The sequence below is a fragment of the Physeter macrocephalus genome, chromosome 16 (assembly GCF_002837175.3).
Source record: "Physeter macrocephalus isolate SW-GA chromosome 16, ASM283717v5, whole genome shotgun sequence".
Classification (NCBI taxonomy): Eukaryota; Metazoa; Chordata; class Mammalia; order Artiodactyla; family Physeteridae; genus Physeter; species Physeter macrocephalus.
Window position 1 is genome coordinate 75,478,905 of NC_041229.1, and position 13,112 is coordinate 75,492,016.

Sequence of the window (13,112 nt, forward strand, 5' to 3'; positions counted from 1 at the left end):
GGGCTCTGAGTGAGTCTCAACTTGCATTAAAAAATACAAAATAGAAAATAAATACACAAGTGTATCACACATAGTAATGTAAGTAATGTTCTATAAAACGTGTGTGTGTGTGTGTGTGTGTGTGTGTGTGTGTGTGTGTGTGTGTGTAGCAACAGCATGTTATGGCTGAGAACACAGACTCTGGAGCCAGATTAGTTGAGTTTCAATCCTGGATCTGCCCTTTGCCAACTGTAAGACCTGTGTAACTTACTTTACTTCTCCACACCTCGGTTTTCTTACCTGTAAGTTAGAGTTAATAATAGTGAACACCTCATAAGGTTATTGAGAAAATTCAAGGAATTAATGTATATAAGGCACTTAGCATGATGCCTGGCACATAGTAAGTACTCATTACCATTTAAAAATTTTATCTACAATTACTACTACTAGTATGATGAGGTGTGTGTGTACTGGATCATGATGTGAGGTACTTTTATTAGGATAGGTCATGGCCAAAATATTTGAAGGCCACTGCCCTCAACTATTTGGCCTCCCTTTTAAGTAGATACTATTGAATTTGCAAAACTGATGACCCTCTGATAAAACATTACTAAATTTGGCTCTATTCTTTGTGGGCACAGAGAGATTAAGTAATTCTAGTCCAGCAACCCAGCTTTTGGAGAAGAGGCGGTGGAAGCAGTACTCCAGTAATCAGAAATAATTGGTGGGCCTATAATTTCTAATAGTCCAATGGAAACTATTGGAATAAAAGAAGACTCACAGAGAACCAAAAGTGCCGATAGAAATGAGGGAGGATGATAGAGACGTTGAGTTTGTCCTCCCTGCCCTCATCAGAAATGCCAAATTTTAAAAGAGTTGTATAGTTGCTTTTTTAGTGACATATAAGGAATCTAGAAAAGTGGTCCTTTTTCATGCTCCAAAAGTCAGAAGGATCTCCTCAAACCTGTGTCAGACTTAGGGGAAGCAACATAATGTGGGACAATGGATGAATACTGGTTTTGAAATATGGTGACTTGGGCTGGGTTCCCAGCTTTACCATTTACTAGCTGTGTGACTGTGGGTGGGTCATTCAGGTCACACATTTTCACACATCTTGGATATCTAATATCTAACTTTTTCTTTCTATAAGAATGTGTTATACTATTCCCTATACTATCATCCTGAAAGGGAGGTTGTGAGGATCAAATGAGGTAGTATATCTTTAAATATTTAATATCTATAATTTTGAGGCATTTTCTATAACAGTATGGATTGAAATGTCACACTGAAATCTTGATCACAGTATAAAGTTTCCCGATCCTAACTCACCTCTCCATATTCACCTCTCACTGCTTTCTCCCTTGAACTCTATATTCCAGCTATATACATATATATGAAAGGGAGCATGACATTTTATAAAACACAGATAACAATAAATACATAGGACTTCCCTGGTGGCACAGTGGTTAAGAATCCACCTGTCAGTGCAGGGGACACGGGTTCGAGCCCTGGTCCGGGAAGATCCCACATGCCACGGAGCAACTAAGCCTGTGCGCCACAACTACTGAGCCTGCGCTCTAGAGCCCACAAGCCACAACTACTGAGCCCATGTGCCACAACTACTGAAGCCTGCGCGCATAGAGCCTGTGCTCTGCAACAAGAGAAGCAACCGCAATGAGAAGCCCACGCACTGCAAAGAAGAGTAGCCCCTGCTCGCCACAACTGCACGGCAACAAAGACCCAACACAGCCAAAAATAAATTAATTAATTAAAAAAAACACAATTACATAAAACATATATTTTAGTTTTATAAAATGTCATAGTCTCTTGAATGTCTCATTTTTTCCACTCAATTTTCTATCTGCCCAGAACATTTTTCATACCCCACCTTCTCCCCATGGCATTATAATCAAGTATTACCTTATCTTGGAAGCATTTTTATCACCCAAGTCCATTTATGTATCCCATCACAGAGTCCCTGTATTTCCCTTGCTCTAAGGTATTAAATTCATTTCTGGTTATGCTTGACTCTTTCCCTGTTTGTACTGGTAATGTCTAATTTTTCACTGACAAATTCTCCGTATTTTTCAGCCTCTGGAACATAATAGTTGCTCAATAAAAGCACACTGATTCAAAAAATTACTATTTATATTCATCTCTTCAAACAGATTATGATCATGTCTTGAGTGATGGGGACTGTAAACCAGGAACAAATTGTTGGGTATTCAGACATGAAGATGGTAACTTAGGACAGCAAGCCAAACTGAAAGTAACAAGCCACTATTATAGCAACAGTGCAGGCAAGAGGCAAAAGGAAAAAGGCGCTGACTACTCATTATTCCATTTTCCCCCATAGAATAGCACTGCACCAGGGAGGGTCCAATGACATGCAGCACAGCTGGGCTGGGGAAGGTGTGAGAGGGGTATGTCTTACTGATGAAGAGCATCTGACAAGGCCCCCACCTTTTCATGAATTAGGGCGTTGGGAGAAGAGAGAAGGGGAAGGGCTAGGAGTGGAAGAGTACTGAGTCCAAGCGGAGAAATGTGCCTCAGCCATAGCTTCTTATAAGGAGGCCTCTGAATGGAGGTGCCTGGGCTAGGAATGCAGACATGCACATGAGCACAGCTGGCCTGGGTCTGAATCCTTGACCACAACTCCCTCCAGAAAGCTGCAATGCATGGCTGTGCCCCAAGCCTGTGCGGGGTGGGAGTTTCCTCCCATGAGGCATGCTAGGCAAAGCCTTATATTGTCTGTGGTCAGGCCTGAGGATCACACATAGGACTTTGGCCTCAAGCTGGACCCTCAACTCCACACCTTGATACTTTAGGGACAGCCCAAGTGAGAAGCCTAGGCTACCTCATCATAGACTCAAACATGGTGAACATTGAGGGTGTTGGTCTGTTGCCTCAAAGAATCTGTCCCTGAGACAGAATTTTTAGCCTAGGCCAGGAGCTGGCAGATAGGACAGCTTTCCATGCTGTCTTGGCATCTTCTGATGACAGTGGTAGTCTATGCACGTAAGCCCGGTCTTAGGACGATGTCTAAATTTCCCTGGGCCATACTCTCATGGATCCAGGAGGCAATTGGCTGCACATCTGCTTGCTGTGGGGCAGACATAATTAGGTCTCCAGGTTTAGCTGACCCAAGCAGTTTGCTCGGGTCAGTGTAGGGGCTTTTCTGATAAGCATCCACACAGGTAACAGCTCTGTAAGGGGCAGAGCTGATTTTTATCCAAATGTCTCATCCCCACAGTGGGGCTTGTTTTATATGCCAAGACGTGCTAGTAGCCCAGCCAAATGACCAGTCCATTAGCCACAGAGAAGAGTCAGGTAGGACCAAGGGCTTCCACACGCTCCACTAAAATGACCCTAACTGCAGCATTTTTCCATCAGGCCTTAGGAATGAAGGCAAGGAAAAATGCACATGGATAATATATCTACAGCAAAAAGTATTCAGTAGTGGGAACCATAACAATGGAGACTGTAGGGCCTTGAAGGAACCCACTACCCATAGCTGGCCCTGGGGAAGTGTCCCAGGGGTGGTGGCCTCAGTTCTAACACTGGAGAGCATGACCTTTTCCCCCCCTCATCCTGGTACCAGAGGATGCAGGGATTATAGTCACCTATGCACCAGTGTGCCCAAGGCCCAAGGGGGTCAGTTCTCTCCCACCCCTCCACTGAACTCTGACCTTGGCCTAGTGCCTCTGGTCCCACCAGGAGACAGAGAGTCCTCAACCTAACTCCTAGTGTTGTTTATCTGTGAAGCCTGAGAGGCCTAAGTAAAGGTTGGCAGAGCTGTCTGACTCACCTCCAGGCTCACTGGGCGTGGCAGACGGAATAGTATTTGTGTCAGTCACAGAGGCCCTTCATGTAAAGACCCCAGAGTAGCTGCCCACTGGGCGCCAATGGCCTGGTTTCTGGCCATACATTACCTAGGGGAGGCAGGAGTGGAGAATTGGGTGGACCAGCAGGCTCGGGGCAGGCAGCCAGGCAGCTGTTCCCTAGCTGGGACTCCTGGAGGTGGTACAGGGCGGGACAGTTTGGGTGGAGCCCCAGCTTCCATGAGGGGGCAGGGGTTGTTGACACTCAAAAGCCTATGGTTGGATGGCACATATTCCCTACCTACAACTGGTACTGCACAGCTTTGGGTCGGGAAAACCCAGTTACTGCTGTTACACTGCCCTCTCTCTGCTGATAGTCTTTGAGGTGATTACAAGGGCTTCCTCTCCGTGGCATACGGGAGCCTGAGCGAGGCCAGCATGGGCCTGTCCCCCTGCTAGACCAAGTGGAGACTGTGCTGCCCTGGTCACCACTGCCACTGCTGCTGAAGCTGTGCCATCTTGGTGGTGGCCACTCTCAAGGCACTCTGAGGGAGGAATTCTGCAGTAACACTGCCTACAAGACACAGCACTCCCTCACTAAACATAACACGATTACCTCCTTTATCATGGAGCCATGATACGATTTAGACTAATCAAATCTCTAAGGTCTCTTAGGGCCACTGAGTGAAGCAATCCTAGAGCACCACATTCTCTTTCACCAAAGGCCTGATCCTCAACAACTTCCTGTGCTACCAGGCGTCACCAGCACCAGGGACCTGCTAAAAGTTAACAATAGCTATTGGACACAGCTCAGCTGGGCCTCTAATGGTCTCTGGTCTCCTTATCAGAGGAGCATAAGCAGTGTGTTAGGGAACTGCTGCCTAGTTTTCTCGGAGCCTCTTTGTTGGATTTCTTATTTGATCCAGTGGGTGAGCTCAGCCAGTGTGTCTGGGGCTAAAGAAAAGGACCAGTGGTCCCCCTGTGAACTGCACAGTGTTTGTAAACTGTCTGCTAGCACTGGGGAAGTGCTCTGAGGAAAGGTCTGGGTTTTTGCTCTTCCAGAAGGGCATGGTGCTCAACTGACCACCCTGCTTACTGTGCCGGTATGTCAAGGTATGAAGGTGGTGACTTAGGGCAATGAGCCAAGCCAGCTGAAAGTAATAATCACGCCTTTGTTCCCTCAGTGTGACAACGCAGTTAAGAGACAAAGAAAAAGGCACTGGCTCCTCAGCATTCCATTTTTCCCCACAGAAAGGCACTAAGTGAGGGTCAGATGACGCGCAGGGAGATTATCTCACTGCCAAGGAGCACCAAATCAAAGGCCTGTGCCTTTTTTAGGAATGCAGGGGAGCAGGAGGACACAATAAAGGGCTAGAGGTGGAAAAGTACTGAGTCAGAGGGGAGAAAAGTACCTCAGTCAAGGCCGCTGATAAGGAGGTGTTGGTGGAGATACCTCCACCAAGACACCCAATAAAGAGTCCCATTAATGGAGGGTCTGAGTTAGGAATGCAGACATTCTATTCCTATGAGCACAGCTGGTCTGGGGGGTTGGGGGGCTGAGTCCTTGACTGCAGCTCCTCCCAGAAAACTGCAGTGCACTGGCTCTGCACCACATCTGGTGTGGGGAAGGCAGCTTCCCCCGTGAGGCCCACCAGACAAAGCCTTGTAATTGTCTGTGGTCAGGCCTGAAGAATCACTTGCAGGATCTCCCTGGGGAGCTGGACTCCTCACAAACAATGAAGAGAGGAGGGTAGAAGTGGGAGGGAGAATTAATTGTTGCAAACAAATTCAAAGCCAGAGACAGATGAGGCCCCGCCTCTGCTCCGTGGCTCATTTCGCCCCGCCCCCTGCCCCGTTCAACACCAGTTTCAACGCATCACTCCCATAAATCTATTTTTTTCTCTTATTCCTGCTTCCTTGTAAGTTGGACAAGGAGTGACAGATAGCCGAGTAGGGCTGATACCCACGAATGAGAACCAGGAATCCCCAAGGGGTTCAAGACCAGATCCAAAGTCAAATGAGACAAACACTTGTACTGGGAAGCCCAGATGAGGATACTGAAGTTGTATATACCTCTCAGGGCATTCCTATCACTGGCTCCTAAGGAGTATAGTTCCTGACTTCTAACCCACTTCAATCTTCTGTCAGAAAAATTAAAATATGCATTTGAAGAATGTTGTGCCCAGTAGCACCGAGAGGTTGACCATCTCTTTTTCTTCTCACAGCGATGCCTGGAGCCTATACCAGACATTCTAGCAAAGAACACATGCCAGTTATTACAAATTCAACAAAGAAGGGAGGATGGCCCAGCAAGAGAGGAAAAGTGGAAGAGACATCTTACAATTTACTGAGATATGAGCCCTGGCACCTTGGTTTTTAATTTTTAAAAGCACTGTGTAATGGGCTATATAGATGTAAGCTGTTTTCCTTTCTTGGATTTCTCTTAACTCATTTGCCACTGGTCTCAGCACCCCAGAAGGATAGAAATAACTTTATTTCTGTTGCCTCAGGTTTTCTTCCTATAAATAGTTGGAGAAAAATGGGAAAATAGTATTTTATTTTCTTTATGAAGCTATCATAGGATTTGTAGCCTTATAACCAAAGAACTAAGTGACAAGAAGTCAGGGGATACAAAACATCTGCAACCAAATGAAGGTTCTCAGGGGGGATTTGAAAACGAGAGCAACTGAGAACATAAGAGTTCACAGAAAGAATATCAGCTCCTGCTTTGGTACTGCTCTAATCATCTCTCTCATCAATTATTTACAGAAGGAAGATCCACATTAAAATTAATCATGAAATTCTGAATTGCTCCTTTACATTAATAATGAAACAACTGCACCAAATGCAAACAGACACCAATAACAGAATTTGAAATAATGCTTAACGCACAAAGGGAAAGGGCCTATTTAAGTAAAGCACTCAGCGGCTAATTATTGTACTGTCAGGAGGGCTATGGTCCATGACCCAGATCAGCAGCCTTTACCTGTCAAAAAATGTTGTTCTGTTTCATCTGCAGTTGCCATATTTAGAGCTACATTCAGACCTCCCCCAGCTCTTGAGTACCAGGGAGTTTGAGGGTAATTTGAATCATAGTAAATGGCCTAATAGAATTTTAGGATGATACATGGACATGACATCTCAGCCTGGCAACCTGGCAAATACAACTCTCAGATGGAATGCTTCTCCTTTCCACCTCTTCTTATTATCCAGTATGAGCTTTCCGTACCATTCTATGTCACCCATATGAATTTACCCTTGGTCATCTCGTTCACAAGGACCTTCTCTTTTTGAAATTTCTACAGTATATTTCCCTGTCACATTCCAGTATTTGGTAGTATGGTATCCTGGAGTCCTAACTGCTACTGACACTAGATTTTCCTATTTCATCCTAGGATGTATTAGATGTGATCTCTACTCTCAAGATTTTTTTCCCCCAGTTGAGGCAGGTTTCCAGTCATCTTTTCTGACTGTGCATTAAAGAATTTCTGTGGTCCTGGAAAAGGGCTCAAACTATTGGGTCCATGGTAACACTGAACCTCTATCTGAGAAGAATTTAAGAACATGGGAGATTAGGAAAAAAAGAAAGAAGAAAAAAGAGGCAGGGTGGCATTCCAGGAAGTGAATGGAATTTCCACAGAAGACCAGAGTTTGAGTCTGGCTTTAATCTATTGCTACTTAGGCAATTTGGGGCTATTCATTTAATCATACTGAGTCTTGGTTCCTCCTATATAAAACGGGGAGTAAAACACTGTTGCTCAACTTCATAGATTGTCTGAATTGCTGAACATTAAATGTTTTGTATGTTGTATAAAGCCACTCACAGCTACCTAAGATCCTCTTTGACACAGTGGGTAAGGACATAGACTCTGGGTCACACCATGTGGGTTGATATCCTGGTTCTGCAACATCCTAGTATGACATTAACCTCTCTGTGGCTTAGTTGCCTAATTTGCAAAATAGGGATAATTATGGCATCTCACAAGAACATTGTGGAAATTAAACGAGTTTCCTATGTATAGTACATGGGAAAGTGTCAGTAAGCAAGCACCAAATATATGTTGATTGTTACTGCTTTAGAAAATAACTAGGAACATGCTTGTATAGCTTTTAAGGTGGTACCTAGCACAGAGTGAGGTCTCAGCAGATGTTATCACCACTGCTGCTATTACTGTTCTAACGATGTTAAGAGACAGGCTAAGTGTACAGGATGACAGCCTCAGATCTGAGTTGCTGGTGAGCAGAACCTTAAGAATGTTTATGTTTTTCTCAATTAGTGCTTTATTTAAGTAACTGAAAACGTTCTATGGTGGAACCTATTATAATATTCTCTCTACTGTACTACGAATGATGCACAATTGATTATGCTGCGGTCAGAAGACTTATAATGTCCTCAGAAGCCATTCCTGGCTTGTTGAGGAACTAAGGAAGAAAATTTGATGTTTTATCCAAATCCAGAGGTACAGAAAGTTAAATATCGGCAACCAAAAGTTTAGTGATCGAATCCCATAAGGGGAAGAAAAAGTGGTTGTGATGAAATAACTCGGAAATGCTTTGGCAAAGATGAATGGCTCTTCTACAAGTCATGACCCTTGTGGAAAATACTGATGGTCACTAGGCTAATCCATGGTCCATTACAAACAGGTTTCCTATGTTCTTTGTGGCCCAAGCTCCCCTGTTTTCATGTTTCTGTGTTGCAGGTGGGAACCGCAGGGTGTCAACCAGGGTAGGCAGCAATGTGACAAACGATCCACACCTGATGTTACACAGAGAAAGGTCAAAGGTGCCACAAACCCTTCTTTTGGAGCTCCCATGAACCCACATCCTTCCTCCCCGCTCTGTTCATAGTGGTTGTAGTAAAAGAACAGAACTCTGCCAATAAACAGACAGAATCCTAGTCCTTTCCCAGAAATTTTACAACTACTCCTTGAATGACGCCCATAAACATAGCAACTATCTGTCAGAAGCATGTAAATCAGGTCTAAATATTCATCCTTGTTCTCCCAGGCAAGGCTGCCTCACGGCACTTTGCTTCAGTGGAGACTGCAAGACTCATGACCAACAGTGGCTAAGCCTGGCCTGTGCTTCTGTTATCTGCCTCTCATTCTCCTGCAGAGCTGCTGTTGGGCAGGCTGGAAGAAGGGGTGTGACAGTTAAGGACCTTGCTGTGCAGTGGAGGTTGCCGGTTGCTCCTCTCACATGTCTAGACTGTGACTCTTTAGGCTAATTTAAAGCACATTTTCCCAGAGTGCGTGCTCCAGAATGATACTTGATGTTGTGTGACGAAGAATGCTTTGCACAGTCCAGTGGTCCTGTATGTTTGGAAAATTCTGGGTTGTGTGACGTTAAATAGGTCTTTTAATGGAAGACTTCCTCGGAACCTGTAACGAATTGAGACGTTATATTTTAGTGTTCTAAGAAAATTAGCTGGTCTCTTGGCCAGTACATATATCAGGTTTACTTGGAATGATTTCTGGAGTGTTGTGCTGAGAAACTTGGAAACAGTCCATTAGAGGGAGGGAGAACTAGAGAATGTCTCTTCCTGGGTTCCTCCCATCTCCTGGCTCCCACGGGTCAAAATCCTCCTTTCAGGGAGTTATTTGCTCTGCATTTCAGGGTTGCAACATCCAGCTAGATGGTGAGTGGCAGCCAGATCCACACACTGCGGTACAGCAGGACCAAGTGGAGACTCCGGTTTGCAGCTGCTGGGCCTTGGGTGACTGACCGAATGGCTAGCGTGCAGCCCCACTACTGAGGCACAAAGGCGGCCAAGAAACAGCCGAGGCCTGGGAGGGAGAGGCACGAAATCGGATGAGAGAATCTGAGAAAGTTGTGTCTGACTTGACTCTCTTTTCATTTGCGACACATGCTAGAAGACTGGTGTAGAGCAAAACCAGTGACGAGAAGACTGCCAGGGGACCCCAAGAAAGTAGAAAAGATGCTGGACACATGCTTTTGTTCTCAAGGAGTCTTAGGTGGGAAGGTAATGAAGGTACAAGAAACCACTAGAGAAAAGTCTAAGAAAACAAACGCGTACTAGCAAGGAAGATTCGAGTGCTGGATTGTGTGTCTAAGTGCAAAGCAAAGGGTGGCTCTGTAGGATTTCAGAGAAAGAAAATATATAGGATGGCTTTAAGTAAAAAACCTTCAATGAAATGTGGAAGTCAGATTGGCTAGGAGGTAGGGTAATAAAAAGAAGAGGGTATTTGATGGAATCCAAAACTAAGAGTGAATTTTGTTTAGGACTTTCATTAAGACAACTACCCAGCTTAAGTTTGCTTTTTCTGACTCAGAAACAAGTATTTCTCCTTTGCACCCTCATATGTCTTGTATATACCAGTGTAATTTTTTTAACATGAATTAGTTAACATATCCAAAACTGAACTTCTGAGTCCCCACTTTTCTTATACCTGTTTTTCCTGCAGTTTCCCCCATTTAAGATAGTGATGACCCTCTGTTTGAAGTTGCTAGACCAAAACGTCCTGCTTCTCCTTTGCCGACTCTCTCATACTTCATATCCATTCTATCTGGAAGTCCTCCTGGCTTGACCTGTGAGAAGTATCCAGAATCTGACAACAGCTAATCTCAACATAGCGACTCTCTTTAAGCCACCAGCATTATTGCACCAGCCTCGTAACTGGTCTTTTTGCTTTTATTTTAGTTTATTCGCAGTCTTGTTGGCCACCCAATGACCAGAATGAGCCTGTTAAAATCTGTCACTTTTCTGCTGGAAAGTCTTCAATGGTTCCCTGTTTTACTCAGAGTAAGAGCCAAACTCCCAACAATGATCTTTAGCTGTACATGATCTGGCTCCTGTTTACTTCTTGGTGTCTTCTATTTTTCCTCCCCTCCACCCCTGTTCATTCTGCTTCCAGCCACACTGGACTCCTGCTAATCCCGACACTTCAGGCACATTTCTCCTCAATGTCTTCAAGTAGGCCAATCCCTCTACCTGCGATGCTTTCCCCCAGATATTTACATGCCATGCCTCTCCTCCTTTTTTTTTTTTTTTTTTTTTTTTGCGGTACACGGGCCTCTCACTGTTGGGGCCTCTCCCGTTGCGGAGCACAGGCTCCGGACGCGCAGGCTCAGCGGCCATGGCTCAGGGGCCCAGCCGCTCCGCGGCATGTGGGATCCTCCCGGACCGGGACACGAACCCGCGTCCCCTGCATCGGCAGGCGGACTCTCAACCACTGCGCCACCAGGGAAGCCCTCTCCTCCTTTACATGTTGACTTAAGTCAACAAATCAAAGAGAACTTTCCTTGACTATTTAAAACTGCAGCATTTTAACTCGAACATCCCTATTCTTCTTCGCTCCTTTCTCTCTCTCTCGCAAGCATTTATCACCTTCAGTATAAGATATGACTTTCTTTTGCCTCCTTGCCAGAATGTAAACTCCACGAAGGCAGGGTTTTTGGGCTGCTTGCTCACTGCTCTGTTTTCATTGTTCAGAAAAGTAGCTGATCCATTGCAGGCTCTCTATCAATACTTAATCAACAATGAACTACATAAAATTTCGTTACTTTCACATGTCTGTCTACTATCATGTGAGCTTCTAAAAATATGGAATATTCTATTTTCATCATTAGCCCTGAGCACACGACTTGGCTCTTCGTAAGCCCTTAATAATATTCCGGGTAGGAATGCTGGAGAGAGCACTGAGTTAAATTTAAGCAGTTGTTATATAGAAACATGTCCTTTGGGGAAGATTGGTCCCAAAGGAGGTAGGTGAGGGAAGAGAGAGGAAACAAACATTTGCTGCAGACTTGCCATCTAACTTGTATATATTTTCAAAATAACCACTCGAGATAGAAGGTGGTTTATGTCCAGTTAACTGATGAGATGCCTCAGTATCAGAGGGTTAAAGTAACTTGTCTATAGTCACACAGCTAAAAAGGCAAAGCCCTTAAACTTTCCAGTCTGTCACATGATGCCAGTGTGAACTGATGCTTACCAAGCCAAACGCTGGATTTGAACAAAATATCCCCACGGATAAAATAACCTTCATTTTGCATTCATGTTTGGACTGATCATTTCTTCCCCTTTGTTTGTGGATATTTTTCCCTCTAGTGAAGGAAGTCAATTGTGTCTTAAGCCAAATTTTAAATTTCACTAGATAAATGTTCAATTCTCTTAAACCACTCACTTATTGCTCAGTCTTTCCTGCTTTTCCGGAGATTTAACCTCCACCACCATTAAGGATCCTTCCTCAATTATTTGCATATTTAGTTATTTATGATTAAATGAAACCATCATCTTTATTTCATTTACAGAGGCTTGTGGGATCTGGTACCAAGCCAGATGTGTGCAATTAAGCTGGATACCACAAGGAACACCCCAATCAGCAGCATGTGGGCTGCAGGCTTGCTCATTAATGTTTCTCTTTGCTTTCTTCAAGTTTATGTCTGGTAGTTACTTTGTGGGAGATCTGACCTGGCAAAATGAAGGTCTCTATTTTCTTTTTTTAATCCCAACTGATCTTTGAAGTTTTCTATATCAGTTCACCTAGTCAGAAATGAAAAGTCACTGGCTCTGAATTAGAAATTGCTTTACTTGGGTTTGTTTCCTAGTGAGATATAAAAATTAAAGCGTGCCGCGGAGCAGCTGGGCCCGTGAGCCATGGCCGCTGGGCCTGCGCGTCCGGAGCCTGTGCTCTGCGACGGGAGAGGCCACAGCGGAGGGAGGCCCGCATACCACAAAAAAAAAAAAAAAAAAAAAAATTAAACTCCTTCTCCAGCACACCCTCCCCAGCTCCAACAATCACAGCTAAGGAAGGAAGACTTGAGCAATCAAGTCTATGTGCCTGAAAATTATATCATATCACCCCTTAATGCAGTGCTGGTAGAGATGCATTTAGACAGAAGGACTCTTGATCATGATCAAGGCAGTTATGCAGAAGAGAGACATGAAAAAAGGGAAAGTTGCTTTTAATTACACAGGAAACAGCTAACATCTAACCAGAGCATCTCCCTGGGGGAAAAAAAAATGGAATTAAACAGACCAGCTGCACTATCACTGATTGGAGAAAAGGAGTAAAATTCAATTTAATTTTACAAGATGACCATGGAAGCAATAGCATTGTGAAGAAGCACCTCATTAATAACATGAGTAAAGACAACACAACTTTACAATTTTCTGTTTTCATGGACTTAGTGGAGAAAACAAATGTGCTTGATTGGTGACTTACTTTCTCCATGACCTTGTCATTTTTCTACAAGGGGCTGTAGTGCTTAGTCAAAGCACCAGTCAGTGGATCATCTCAGAGATGTTGGATGATAAACCATAGACAAGACAGCAGAAGAATTGAAACT